We start from the raw sequence: 13282 nt of genomic DNA on the forward strand, positions 1-13282 counted from the left end.
GGCATTGGTCTGATGTAAAACATTGTCGATGTATCGATAAACTGCAATGTTGTGTGCCAGCAGACCGATTTTGGACATTTTCGGGTAGTTTTAAAGGAACCATTCAGCAACGTATGTAGGGGTATCTCCAATAACTGAGGCGACGTTTTAACATTGCAGGCGTTTGTGGGCATTGGTCTGATGTAAAACATTGTCGATGTATCGATAAACTGCAATGTTGTGTGCCAGCAGACCGATTTTGGACATTTTCGGGTAGTTTTAAAGGAACCATTCAGCAACGTATGTAGGGGTATCTCCAATAACTGAGGCGACGTTTTAACATTGCAGGCGTTTGTGGGCATTGGTCTGATGTAAAACATTGTCGATGTGTCGATAAAGTACAATGTTGTGTGCCAGCAGACAGACTTGCGACATCTTCGGGTAGTATTTAAAAAGGAACCATTCAGCAACGTATGTAGGGGTATCTCCAATAACTGAGGCGACGTTTTAACATTGCAGGCGTTTGTGGGCATTGGTCTGATGTAAAACATTGTCGATGTATCGATAAAGTACAATGTTGTGTGCCAGCAGACAGACTTGCGACATCTTCGGGTAGTATTTAAAAAGGAACCATTCAGCAACGTATGTAGGGGTATCTCCAATAACTGAGGCGATGTTTTAACATTGCAGGCGTTTGTGGGCATTGGTCTGATGTAAAACATTGTCGATGTATCGATAAACTGCAATGTTGTGTGCCAGCAGACCGATTTTGGACATTTTCGGGTAGTTTTAAAGGAACCATTCAGCAACGTATGTAGGGGTATCTCCAATAACTGAGGCGACGTTTTAACATTGCAGGCGTTTGTGGGCATTGGTCTGATGTAAAACATTGTCGATGTATCGATAAACTGCAATGTTGTGTGCCAGCAGACCGATTTTGGACATTTTCGGGTAGTTTTAAAGGAACCATTCAGCAACGTATGTAGGGGTATCTCCAATAACTGAGGCGATGTTTTAACATTGCAGGCGTTTGTGGGCATTGGTCTGATGTAAAACATTGTCGATGTATCGATAAACTGCAATGTTGTGTGACAGCAGACCGATTTTGGACATTTTCGGGTAGTATTTAAAAAGGAACCATTCAGGAACGTATGTAGGGGTATCTCCAATAACTGAGGCGACGTTTTAACATTGCAGGCGTTTGTGGGCATTGGTCTGATGTAAAACATTGTCGATGAATCGATAAAGTACAATCTTGTGTGCCAGCAGACAGACTTGCGACATCATTAAAAGGAACCATTCAGCAACGTATGTAGGGGTATCTCCAATAACTGAGGCGACGTTTTAACATTGCAGGCGTTTGTGGGCATTGGTCTGATGTAAAACATTGTCGATGTATCGATAAAGTACAATGTTGTGTGCCAGCAGACAGACTTGCGACATCTTCGGGTAGTATTTAAAAAGGAACCATTCAGCAACGTATGTAGGGGTATCTCCAATAACTGAGGCGACGTTTTAACATTGCAGGCGTTTGTGGGCATTGGTCTGATGTAAAACATTGTCGATGTATCGATAAACTGCAATGTTGTGTGCCAGCAGACCGATTTTGGACATTTTCGGGTAGTTTTAAAGGAACCATTCAGCAACGTATGTAGGGGTATCTCCAATAACTGAGGCGACGTTTTAACATTGCAGGCGTTTGTGGGCATTGGTCTGATGTAAAACATTGTCGATGTATCGATAAAGTACAATGTTGTGTGCCAGCAGACAGACTTGCGACATCTTCGGGTAGTATTTAAAAAGGAACCATTCAGCAACGTATGTAGGGGTATCTCCAATAACTGAGGCGACGTTTTAACATTGCAGGCGTTTGTGGGCATTGGTCTGATGTAAAACATTGTCGATGTATCGATAAACTGCAATGTTGTGTGCCAGCAGACCGATTTTGGACATTTTCGGGTAGTTTTAAAGGAACCATTCAGCAACGTATGTAGGGGTATCTCCAATAACTGAGGCGACGTTTTAACATTGCAGGCGTTTGTGGGCATTGGTCTGATGTAAAACATTGTCGATGTGTCGATAAAGTACAATGTTGTGTGCCAGCAGACAGACTTGCGACATCTTCGGGTAGTATTTAAAAAGGAACCATTCAGCAACGTATGTAGGGGTATCTCCAATAACTGAGGCGACGTTTTAACATTGCAGGCGTTTGTGGGCATTGGTCTGATGTAAAACATTGTCGATGTATCGATAAACTGCAGTGTTGTGTGCCAGCAGACCGATCTTGGACATTTTCGGCTAGTTTTAAAGGAACCATTCAGCAACGTATGTAGGGGTATCTCCAATAACTGAGGCGACGTTTTAACATTGCAGGCGTTTGTGGGCATTGGTCTGATGTAAAACATTGTCGATGTATCGATAAAGTACAATGTTGTGTGCCAGCAGACAGACTTGCGACATCTTCGGGTAGTATTTAAAAAGGAACCATTCAGCAACGTATGTAGGGGTATCTCCAATAACTGAGGCGACGTTTTAACATTGCAGGCGTTTGTGGGCATTGGTCTGATGTAAAACATTGTCGATGTATCGATAAACTGCAATGTTGTGTGCCAGCAGACCGATTTTGGACATTTTCGGGTAGTTTTAAAGGAACCATTCAGCAACGTATGTAGGGGTATCTCCAATAACTGAGGCGACGTTTTAACATTGCAGGCGTTTGTGGGCATTGGTCTGATGTAAAACATTGTCGATGTATCGATGAAGTACAATGTTGTGTGCCAGCAGACAGACTTGCGACATCTTCGGGTAGTATTTAAAAAGGAACCATTCAGCAACGTATGTAGGGGTATCTCCAATAACTGAGGCGACGTTTTAGCATTGCAGGCGTTTGTGGGCATTGGTCTGATGTAAAACATTGTCGATGTATCGATAAAGTACAATGTTGTGTGCCAGCAGACCGATTTTTGACATTTTCGGGTAGTTTTAAAGGAGCCATTCAGCAACGTATGTAGGGGTATCTCCAATAACTGAGGCGACGTTTTAACATTGCAGGCGTTTGTGGGCATTGGTCTGATGTAAAACATTGTCGATGTATCGATAAAGTACAATGTTGTGTGACAGCAGACAGACTTGCGACATCTTTGGAAGGAACCATTCAGCAACGTATGTGGGGGTATCTCCAATAACTGAGGTGACGTTTTAACATTGCAGGCGTTTGTGGGCATTGGTCTGATGTAAAACATTGTCGATGTATCGATAAACTGCAATGTTGTGTGCCAGCAGACCGATTTTGGACATTTTCGGGTAGTTTTAAAGGAACCATTCAGCAACGTATGTAGGGGTATCTCCAATAACTGAGGCGACGTTTTAACATTGCAGGCGTTTGTGGGCATTGGTCTGATGTAAAACATTGTCGATGTATCGATAAACTGCAATGTTGTGTGCCAGCAGACCGATTTTGGACATTTTCGGGTAGTTTTAAAGGAACCATTCAGCAACGTATGTAGGGGTATCTCCAATAACTGAGGCGACGTTTTAACATTGCAGGCGTTTGTGGGCATTGGTCTGATGTAAAACATTGTCGATGTATCGATAAAGTACAATGTTGTGTGCCAGCAGACAGACTTGCGACATCTTCGGGTAGTATTTAAAAAGGAACCATTCAGCAACGTATGTAGGGGTATCTCCAATAACTGAGGCGACGTTTTAACATTGCAGCCGTTTGTGGGCATTGGTCTGATGTAAAACATTGTCGATGTATCGATAAAGTACAATGTTGTGTGCCAGCAGACCGATTTTGGACATTTTCGGGTAGTTTTAAAGGAACCATTCAGCAACGTATGTAGGGGTATCTCCAATAACTGAGGCGACGTTTTAACATTGCAGGCGTTTGTGGGCATTGGTCTGATGTAAAACATTGTCGATGTATCGATAAAGTACAATGTTGTGTGCCAGCAGACAGACTTGCGACATCTTCGGGTAGTATTTAAAAAGGAACCATTCAGCAACGTATGTAGGGGTATCTCCAATAACTCAGGTGACGTTTTAACATTGCAAGAGCTTTGTAGGCATTGGTCTGATGTAAAAATTGTCGATGTATCGATAAACTGCAATGTTGTGTGCCAGCAGACCGATTTTAGACATTTTCGGGTAGTTTTAAAGGAGCCATTCAGCAACGTATGTAGGGGTATCTCCAATAACTGAGGCGACGTTTTAACATTGCAGGCGTTTGTGGGCATTGGTCTGATGTAAAACATTGTCGATGTATCGATAAAGTACAATGTTGTGTGACAGCAGACAGACTTGCGACATCTTCAAAAGGAACCATTCAGCAACGTATGTGGGGGTATCTCCAATAACTGAGGCGACGTTTTAACATTGCAGGCGTTTGTGGGCATTCGTCTGATGTAAAACATTGTCGATGTATCGATAAACTGCAATGTTGTGTGCCAGCAGACTGATTTTGGACATTTTCGGGTAGTTTTAAAGGAACCATTCAGCAACGTATGTAGGGGTATCTCCAATAACTGAGGCGACGTTTTAACATTGCAGGCGTTTGTGGGCATTGGTCTGATGTAAAACATTGTCGATGTATCGATAAAGTACAATGTTGTGTGCCAGCAGACCGATTTTGGACGTTTTCGGGTAGTTTTAAAGGAACCATTCAGCAACGTATGTAGGGGTATCTCCAATAACTGAGGCGACGTTTTAACATTGCAGGCGTTTGTGGGCATTGGTCTGATGTAAAACATTGTCGATGTATCGATAAAGTACAATGTTGTGTGCCAGCAGACAGACTTGCGACATCTTCGGGTAGTATTTAAAAAGGAACCATTCAGCAACGTATGTAGGGGTATCTCCAATAACTCAGGTGATGTTTTAACATTGCAAGCGCTTTGTAGGCATTGGTCTTATGTAAAAATTGTCGATGTATCGATAAACTGCAATGTTGTGTGCCAGCAGACCGATTTTAGACATTTTCGGGTAGTTTTAAAGGAGCCATTCAGCAACGTATGTAGGGGTATCTCCAATAACTGAGGCGACGTTTTAACATTGCAGGCGTTTGTGGGCATTGGTCTGATGTAAAACATTGTCGATGTATCGATAAAGTACAATGTTGTGTGCCAGCAGACTGATTTTGGACATTTTCGGGTAGTTTTAAAGGAACCATTCAGCAACGTATGTAGGGGTATCTCCAATAACTGAGGCGATGTTTTAACATTGCAGGCGTTTGTGGGCATTGGTCTGATGTAAAACATTGTCGATGTATCGATGAAGTACAATGTTGTGTGCCAGCAGACAGACTTGCGACATCTTCGGGTAGTATTTAAAAAGGAAACATTCAGGAACGTATGTGGGGGTATCTCCAATAACTGAGGCGACGTTTTAACATTGCAGGCGTTTGTGGGCATTGGTCTGATGTAAAACATTGTCGATGTATCGATAAAGTACAATGTTGTGTGCCAGCAGACAGACTTGCCACATCCTTAAAAGGAACCATTCAGCAACGTATGTGGGGGTATCTCCAATAACTGAGGCGACGTTTTAACATTGCAGGCGTTTGTGGGCATTGGTCTGATGTAAAACATTGTCGATGTATCGATAAAGTACAATGTTGTGTGCCAGCAGACAGACTTGCGACATCTTCGGGTAGTATTTAAAAAGGAACCATTCAGCAACGTATGTAGGGGTATCTCCAATAACTGAGGCGACGTTTTAACATTGCAGGCGTTTGTGGGCATTGGTCTTATGTAAAAATTGTCGATGTATCGATGAACTGCAATGTTGTGTGCCAGCAGACAGACTTGCGACATCTTCGGGTAGTATTTAAAAAGGAACCATTCAGCAACGTATGTAGGGGTATCTCCAATAACTGAGGCGACGTTTTAACATTGCATTCGTTTGTGGGCATTGGTCTGATGTAAAACATTGTCGATGTATCGATAAAGTACAATGTTGTGTGCCAGCAGACAGACTTGCGACATCTTTAAAAGGAACCATTCAGCAACGTATGTAGGGGTATCTCCAATAACTGAGGCGACGTTTTAACATTGCAGGCGTTTGTGGGCATTGGTCTGATGTAAAACATTGTCGATGTATCGATAAAGTACAATGTTGTCTGCCAGCAGACAGACTTGCGACATCTTCGGGTAGTATTTAAAAAGGAACCATTCAGCAATGTATGTAGGGGTATCTCAAATAACTGAGGCGACGTTTTAACATTGCAAGTGCTCTGTAGGCATTGGTCTGATGTAAAAATTGTCGATGTGTCGATAAAGTGCAATGTTGTGTGCCAGCAGACAGACTTGCGACATCTTCGGGTAGTATTTAAAAAGGAACCATTCAGCAACGTATGTAGGGGTATCTCCAATAACTGAGGCGACGTTTTAACATTGCAAGCACTTTGTAGGCATTGGTCTGATCTAAAAATTGTCGATGTATCGATAAACTGCAATGTTGTGTGCCAGCAGACCGATTTTGGACATTTTCGGGTAGTATTAAAGGAACCATTCAGCAACGTATGTAGGGGTATCTCCAATAACTGAGGCAACGTTTTAACATTGCAGGCGTTTGTGGGCATTGGTCTGATGTAGAACATTGTCGATGTATCGATAAAGTACAATGTTGTGTGCCAGCAGACAGACTTGCGACATCTTTAAAAGGAACCATTCAGCAACGTATGTAGGGGTATCTCCAATAACTGAGGCGACGTTTTAACATTGCAGGCGTTTGTGGGCATTGGTCTGATGTAAAACATTGTCGATGTATCGATAAAGTACAATGTTGTGTGCCAGCAGACAGACTTGCGACATCTTCGGGTAGTATTTAAAAAGGAACCATTCAGCAACGTATGTAGGGGTATCTCCAATAACTGAGGCGACGTTTTAACATTGCAGGCGTTTGTGGGCATTGGTCTGATGTAAAACATTGTCGATGTATCGATAAACTGCAATGTTGTGTGCCAGCAGACAGACTTGCGACATCTTCGGGTAGTATTTAAAAAGGAACCATTCAGCAACGTATGTAGGGGTATCTCCAATAACTGAGGCGACGTTTTAACATTGCAGGCGTTTGTGGGCATTGGTCTGATGTAAAACATTGTCGATGTATCGATAAACTGCAATGTTGTGTGCCAGCAGACAGACTTGCGACATCTTCGGGTAGTATTTAAAAAGGAACCATTCAGCAACGTATGTAGGGGTATCTCCAATAACTGAGGCGACGTTTTAACATTGCAAGCGCTTTGTAGGCATTGGTCTGATGTAAAACATTGTCGATGTATCGATAAACTGCAATGTTGTGTGCCAGCAGACAGACTTGCGACATCTTTAAAAGGAACCATTCAGCAACGTATGTAGGGGTATCTCCAATAACTGAGGCGACGTTTTAACATTGCAGGCGTTTGTGGGCATTGGTCTGATGTAAAACATTGTCGATGTATCGATAAAGTACAATGTTGTGTGCCAGCAGACAGACTTGCGACATCTTTAAAAGGAACCATTCAGCAACGTATGTAGGGGTATCTCCAATAACTGAGGCGACGTTTTAACATTGCAGGCGTTTGTGGGCATTGGTCTGATGTAAAACATTGTCGATGTATCGATAAACTGGAATGTTGTGTGCCAGCAGACTGATTTTGGACATTTTCGGGTAGTTTTAAAGGAACCATTCAGCAACGTATGTAGGGGTATCTCCAATAACTGAGGCGACGTTTTAACATTGCAGGCGTTTGTGGGCATTGGTCTGATGTAAAACATTGTCGATGTATCGATAAACTGCAATGTTGTGTGCCAGCAGACTGATTTTGGACATTTTCGGGTAGTTTTAAAGGAACCATTCAGCAACGTATGTAGGGGTATCTCCAATAACTGAGGCGATGTTCTAACATTGCAGGCGTTTGTGGGCATTGGTCTGATGTAAAACATTGTCGATGTATCGATAAACTGCAATGTTGTGTGCCAGCAGACAGACTTGCGACATCTTCGGGTAGTATTTAAAAAGGAACCATTCAGGAACGTATGTAGGGGTATCTCCAATAACTGAGGCGACGTTTTAACATTGCAGGCGTTTGTGGGCATTGGTCTGATGTAAAACATTGTCGATGTATCGATAAAGTACAATGTTGTGTGCCAGCAGACAGACTTGCGACATCCTTAAAAGGAACCATTCAGCAACGTATGTGGGGGTATCTCCAATAACTGAGGCGACGTTTCAACATTGCAGGCGTTTGTGGGCATTGGTCTGATGTAAAACATTGTCGATGTATCGATAAAGTACAATGTTGTGTGCCAGCAGACAGACTTGCGACATCTTCGGGTAGTATTTAAAAAGGAACCATTCAGCAACGTATGTAGGGGTATCTCCAATAACTGAGGCGACGTTTTAACATTGCAGGCGTTTGTGGGCATTGGTCTGATGTAAAACATTGTCGATGTATCGATAAAGTACAATGTTGTGTGCCAGCAGACAGACTTGCGACATCTTTAAAAGGAACCATTCAGCAACGTATGTAGGGGTATCTCCAATAACTGAGGCGACGTTTTAACATTGCAAGCGCTTTGTAGGCATTGGTCTTATGTAAAAATTGTCGATGTATCGATAAACTGCAATGTTGTGTGCCAGCAGACTGATTTTGGACATTTTCGGGTAGTTTTAAAGGAACCATTCAGCAACGTATGTAGGGGTATCTCCAATAACTGAGGCGATGTTCTAACATTGCAGGCGTTTGTGGGCATTGGTCTGATGTAAAACATTGTCGATGTATCGATAAACTGCAATGTTGTGTGCCAGCAGACAGACTTGCGACATCTTCGGGTAGTATTTAAAAAGGAACCATTCAGGAACGTATGTAGGGGTATCTCCAATAACTGAGGCGACGTTTTAACATTGCAGGCGTTTGTGGGCATTGTTCTGATGTAAAACATTGTCGATGTATCGATAAAGTACAATGTTGTGTGCCAGCAGACAGACTTGCGACATCCTTAAAAGGAACCATTCAGCAACGTATGTGGGGGTATCTCCAATAACTGAGGCGACGTTTTAACATTGCAGGCGTTTGTGGGCATTGGTCTGATGTAAAACATTGTCGATGTATCGATAAAGTACAATGTTGTGTGCCAGCAGACAGACTTGCGACATCTTCGGGTAGTATTTAAAAAGGAACCATTCAGCAACGTATGTAGGGGTATCTCCAATAACTGAGGCGACGTTTTAACATTGCAGGCGTTTGTGGGCATTGGTCTGATGTAAAAATTGTCGACGTATCGATGAACTGCAATGTTGTGTGCCAGCAGACAGACTTGCGACATCTTCGGGTAGTATTTAAAAAGGAACCATTCAGCAACGTATGTAGGGGTATCTCCAATAACTGAGGCGACGTTTTGACATTGCAGGCGTTTGTGGGCATTGGTCTTATGTAAAAATTGTCGACGTATCGATGAACTGCAATGTTGTGTGCCAGCAGACAGACTTGCGACATCTTCGGGTAGTATTTAAAAAGGAACCATTCAGCAACGTATGTAGGGGTATCTCCAATAACTGAGGCGACGTTTTAACATTGCATTCGTTTGTGGGCATTGGTCTGATGTAAAACATTGTCGATGTATCGATAAAGTACAATGTTGTGTGCCAGCAGACAGACTTGCGACATCTTTAAAAGGAACCATTCAGCAACGTATGTAGGGGTATCTCCAATAACTGAGGCGACGTTTTAACATTGCAGGCGTTTGTGGGCATTGGTCTGATGTAAAACATTGTCGATGTATCGATAAAGTACAATGTTGTGTGCCAGCAGACAGACTTGCGACATCTTCGGGTAGTATTTAAAAAGGAACCATTCAGCAATGTATGTAGGGGTATCTCAAATAACTGAGGCGACGTTTTAACATTGCAAGCGCTCTGTAGGCATTGGTCTGATGTAAAAATTGTCGATGTATCGATAAAGTACAATGCTCTGTGCCAGCAGACAGACTTGCGACATCTTCGGGTAGTATTTAAAAAGGAACCATTCAGCAACGTATGTAGGGGTATCTCCAATAACTGAGGCGACGTTTTAACATTGCAAGCACTTTGTAGGCATTGGTCTGATCTAAAAATTGTCGATGTATCGATAAAGTGCAATGTTGTGTGCCAGCAGACCGATTTTGGACATTTTCGGGTAGTTTTAAAGGAACCATTCAGCAACGTATGTAGGGGTATCTCCAATAACTGAGGCAACGTTTTAACATTGCAGGCGTTTGTGGGCATTGGTCTGATGTAAAACATTGTCGATGTATCAATAAAGTACAATGTTGTGTGCCAGCAGACAGACTTGCGACATCTTCGGGTAGTATTTAAAAAGGAACCATTCAACAACGTATGTAGGGGTATCTCCAATAACTGAGGCGACGTTTTAACATTGCAAGCGCTTTGTAGGCATTGGTCTTATGTAAAACATTGTCGATGTATCGATAAACTGCAATGTTGTGTGCCAGCAGACCAATTTTAGACATTTTCGGGTAGTATTAAAGGAGCCATTCAGCAACATATGTAGGGGTATCTCCAATAACTGAGGCGACGTTTTAACATTGCAGGCGTTTGTGGGCATTGGTCTGATGTAAAACATTGTCGATGTATCGATAAAGTACAATGTTGTGTGCCAGCAGACAGACTTGCGACATCTTTAAAAGGAACCATTCAGCAACGTATGTAGGGGTATGGGCGACGTTTTAACATTGCAGGCGTTTGTGGGCATTGGTCTGATGTAAAACATTGTCGATGTATCGATAAAGTACAATGTTGTGTGCCAGCAGACAGACTTGCGACATCTTTAAAAGGAACCATTCAGCAACGTATGTGGGGGTATCTCCAATAACTGAGGCGACGTTTTAACATTACAGGCGTTTGTGGGCATTGGTCTGATGTAAAACATTGTCGATGTATCGATAAACTGCAATGTTGTGTGCCAGCAGACTGATTTTGGACATTTTCGGGTAGTTTTAAAGGAACCATTCAGCAACGTATGTAGGGGTATCTCCAATAACTGAGGCGACGTTTTAACATTGCAGGCGTTTGTGGGCATTGGTCTGATGTAAAACATTGTCGATGTATCGATAAACTGCAATGTTGTGTGCCAGCAGACAGACTTGCGACATCTTCGGGTAGTATTTAAAAAGGAACCATTCAGGAACGTATGTAGGGGTATCTCCAATAACTGAGGCGACGTTTTAACATTGCAGGCGTTTGTGGGCATTGGTCTGATGTAAAACATTGTCGATGTATCGATAAAGTACAATGTTGTGTGCCAGCAGACAGACTTGCGACATCCTTAAAAGGAACCATTCAGCAACGTATGTGGGGGTATCTCCAATAACTGAGGCGACGTTTTAACATTGCAGGCGTTTGTGGGCATTGGTCTGATGTAAAAATTGTCGATGTATCGATGAACTGCAATGTTGTGTGCCAGCAGACAGACTTGCGACATCTTCGGGTAGTATTTAAAAAGGAACCATTCAGCAACGTATGTAGGGGTATCTCCAATAACTGAGGCGACGTTTTAACATTGCAGGCGTTTGTGGGCATTGGTCTGATGTAAAACATTGTCGATGTATCGATAAACTGCAATGTTGTGTGCCAGCAGACAGACTTGCGACATCTTCGGGTAGTATTTGAAAGGAACCATTCAGCAACGTATGTAGGGGTATCTCCAATAACTGAGGCGACGTTTTAACATTGCAAGCACTTTGTAGGCATTGGTCTGATCTAAAAATTGTCGATGTATCGATAAAGTGCAATGTTGTGTGCCAGCAGACCGATTTTGGACATTTTCGGGTAGTATTAAAGGAACCATTCAGCAACGTATGTAGGGGTATCTCCAAAAACTGAGGCAACGTTTTAACATTGCAGGCGTTTGTGGGCATTGGTCTGATGTAAAACATTGTCGATGTATCGATAAAGTACAATGTTGTGTGCCAGCAGACAGACTTGCGACATCTTCGGGTAGTATTTAAAAAGGAACCATTCAGCAACGTATGTAGGGGTATCTCCAATAACTGAGGCGACGTTTTAACATTGCAAGCGCTTTGTAGGCATTGGTCTGATGTAAAACATTGTCGATGTATCGATAAAGTACAATGTTGTGTGCCAGCAGACAGACTTGCGACATCCTTAAAAGGAACCATTCAGCAACGTATGTGGGGGTATCTCCAATAACTGAGGCGACGTTTTAACATTGCAGGCGTTTGTGGGCATTGGTCTTATGTAAAAATTGTCGATGTATCGATGAACTGCAATGTTGTGTGCCAGCAGACAGACTTGCGACATCTTCGGGTAGTATTTAAAAAGGAACCATTCAGCAACGTATGTAGGGGTATCTCCAATAACTGAGGCGACGTTTTAACATTGCAGGCGTTTGTGGGCATTGGTCTGATGTAAAACATTGTCGATGTATCGATAAAGTACAATGTTGTGTGCCAGCAGACCGATTTTGGACATTTTCGGGTAGTTTTAAAGGAACCATTCAGCAACGTATGTAGGGGTATCTCCAATAACTGAGGCGATGTTTTAACATTGCAGGCGTTTGTGGGCATTGGTCTGATGTAAAACATTGTCGATGTATCGATAAAGTACAATGTTGTGTGCCAGCAGACAGACTTGCAACATCTTCGGGTAGTATTTAAAAAGGAACCATTCAGCAACGTATGTAGGGGTATCTCCAATAACTGAGGCGACGTTTTAACATTGCAAGCACTTTGTAGGCATTGGTCTGATCTAAAAATTGTCGATGTATCGATAAAGTGCAATGTTGTGTGCCAGCAGACCGATTTTGGACATTTTCGGGTAGTATTAAAGGAACCATTCAGCAACGTATGTAGGGGTATCTCCAAAAACTGAGGCAACGTTTTAACATTGCAGGCGTTTGTGGGCATTGGTCTGATGTAAAACATTGTCGATGTATCGATAAAGTACAATGTTGTGTGCCAGCAGACAGACTTGCGACATCTTCGGGTAGTATTTAAAAAGGAACCATTCAGCAACGTATGTAGGGGTATCTCCAATAACTGAGGCGACGTTTTAACATTGCAAGCGCTTTGTAGGCATTGGTCTGATGTAAAACATTGTCGATGTATCGATAAAGTACAATGTTGTGTGCCAGCAGACAGACTTGCGACATCCTTAAAAGGAACCATTCAGCAACGTATGTGGGGGTATCTCCAATAACTGAGGCGACGTTTTAACATTGCAGGCGTTTGTGGGCATTGGTCTTATGTAAAAATTGTCGATGTATCGATGAACTGCAATGTTGTGTGCCAGCAGACAGACTTGC

Source organism: Haliotis asinina, chromosome 8 (assembly GCF_037392515.1).
Source record: "Haliotis asinina isolate JCU_RB_2024 chromosome 8, JCU_Hal_asi_v2, whole genome shotgun sequence".
Lineage (NCBI taxonomy): Eukaryota > Metazoa > Mollusca > Gastropoda > Lepetellida > Haliotidae > Haliotis > Haliotis asinina.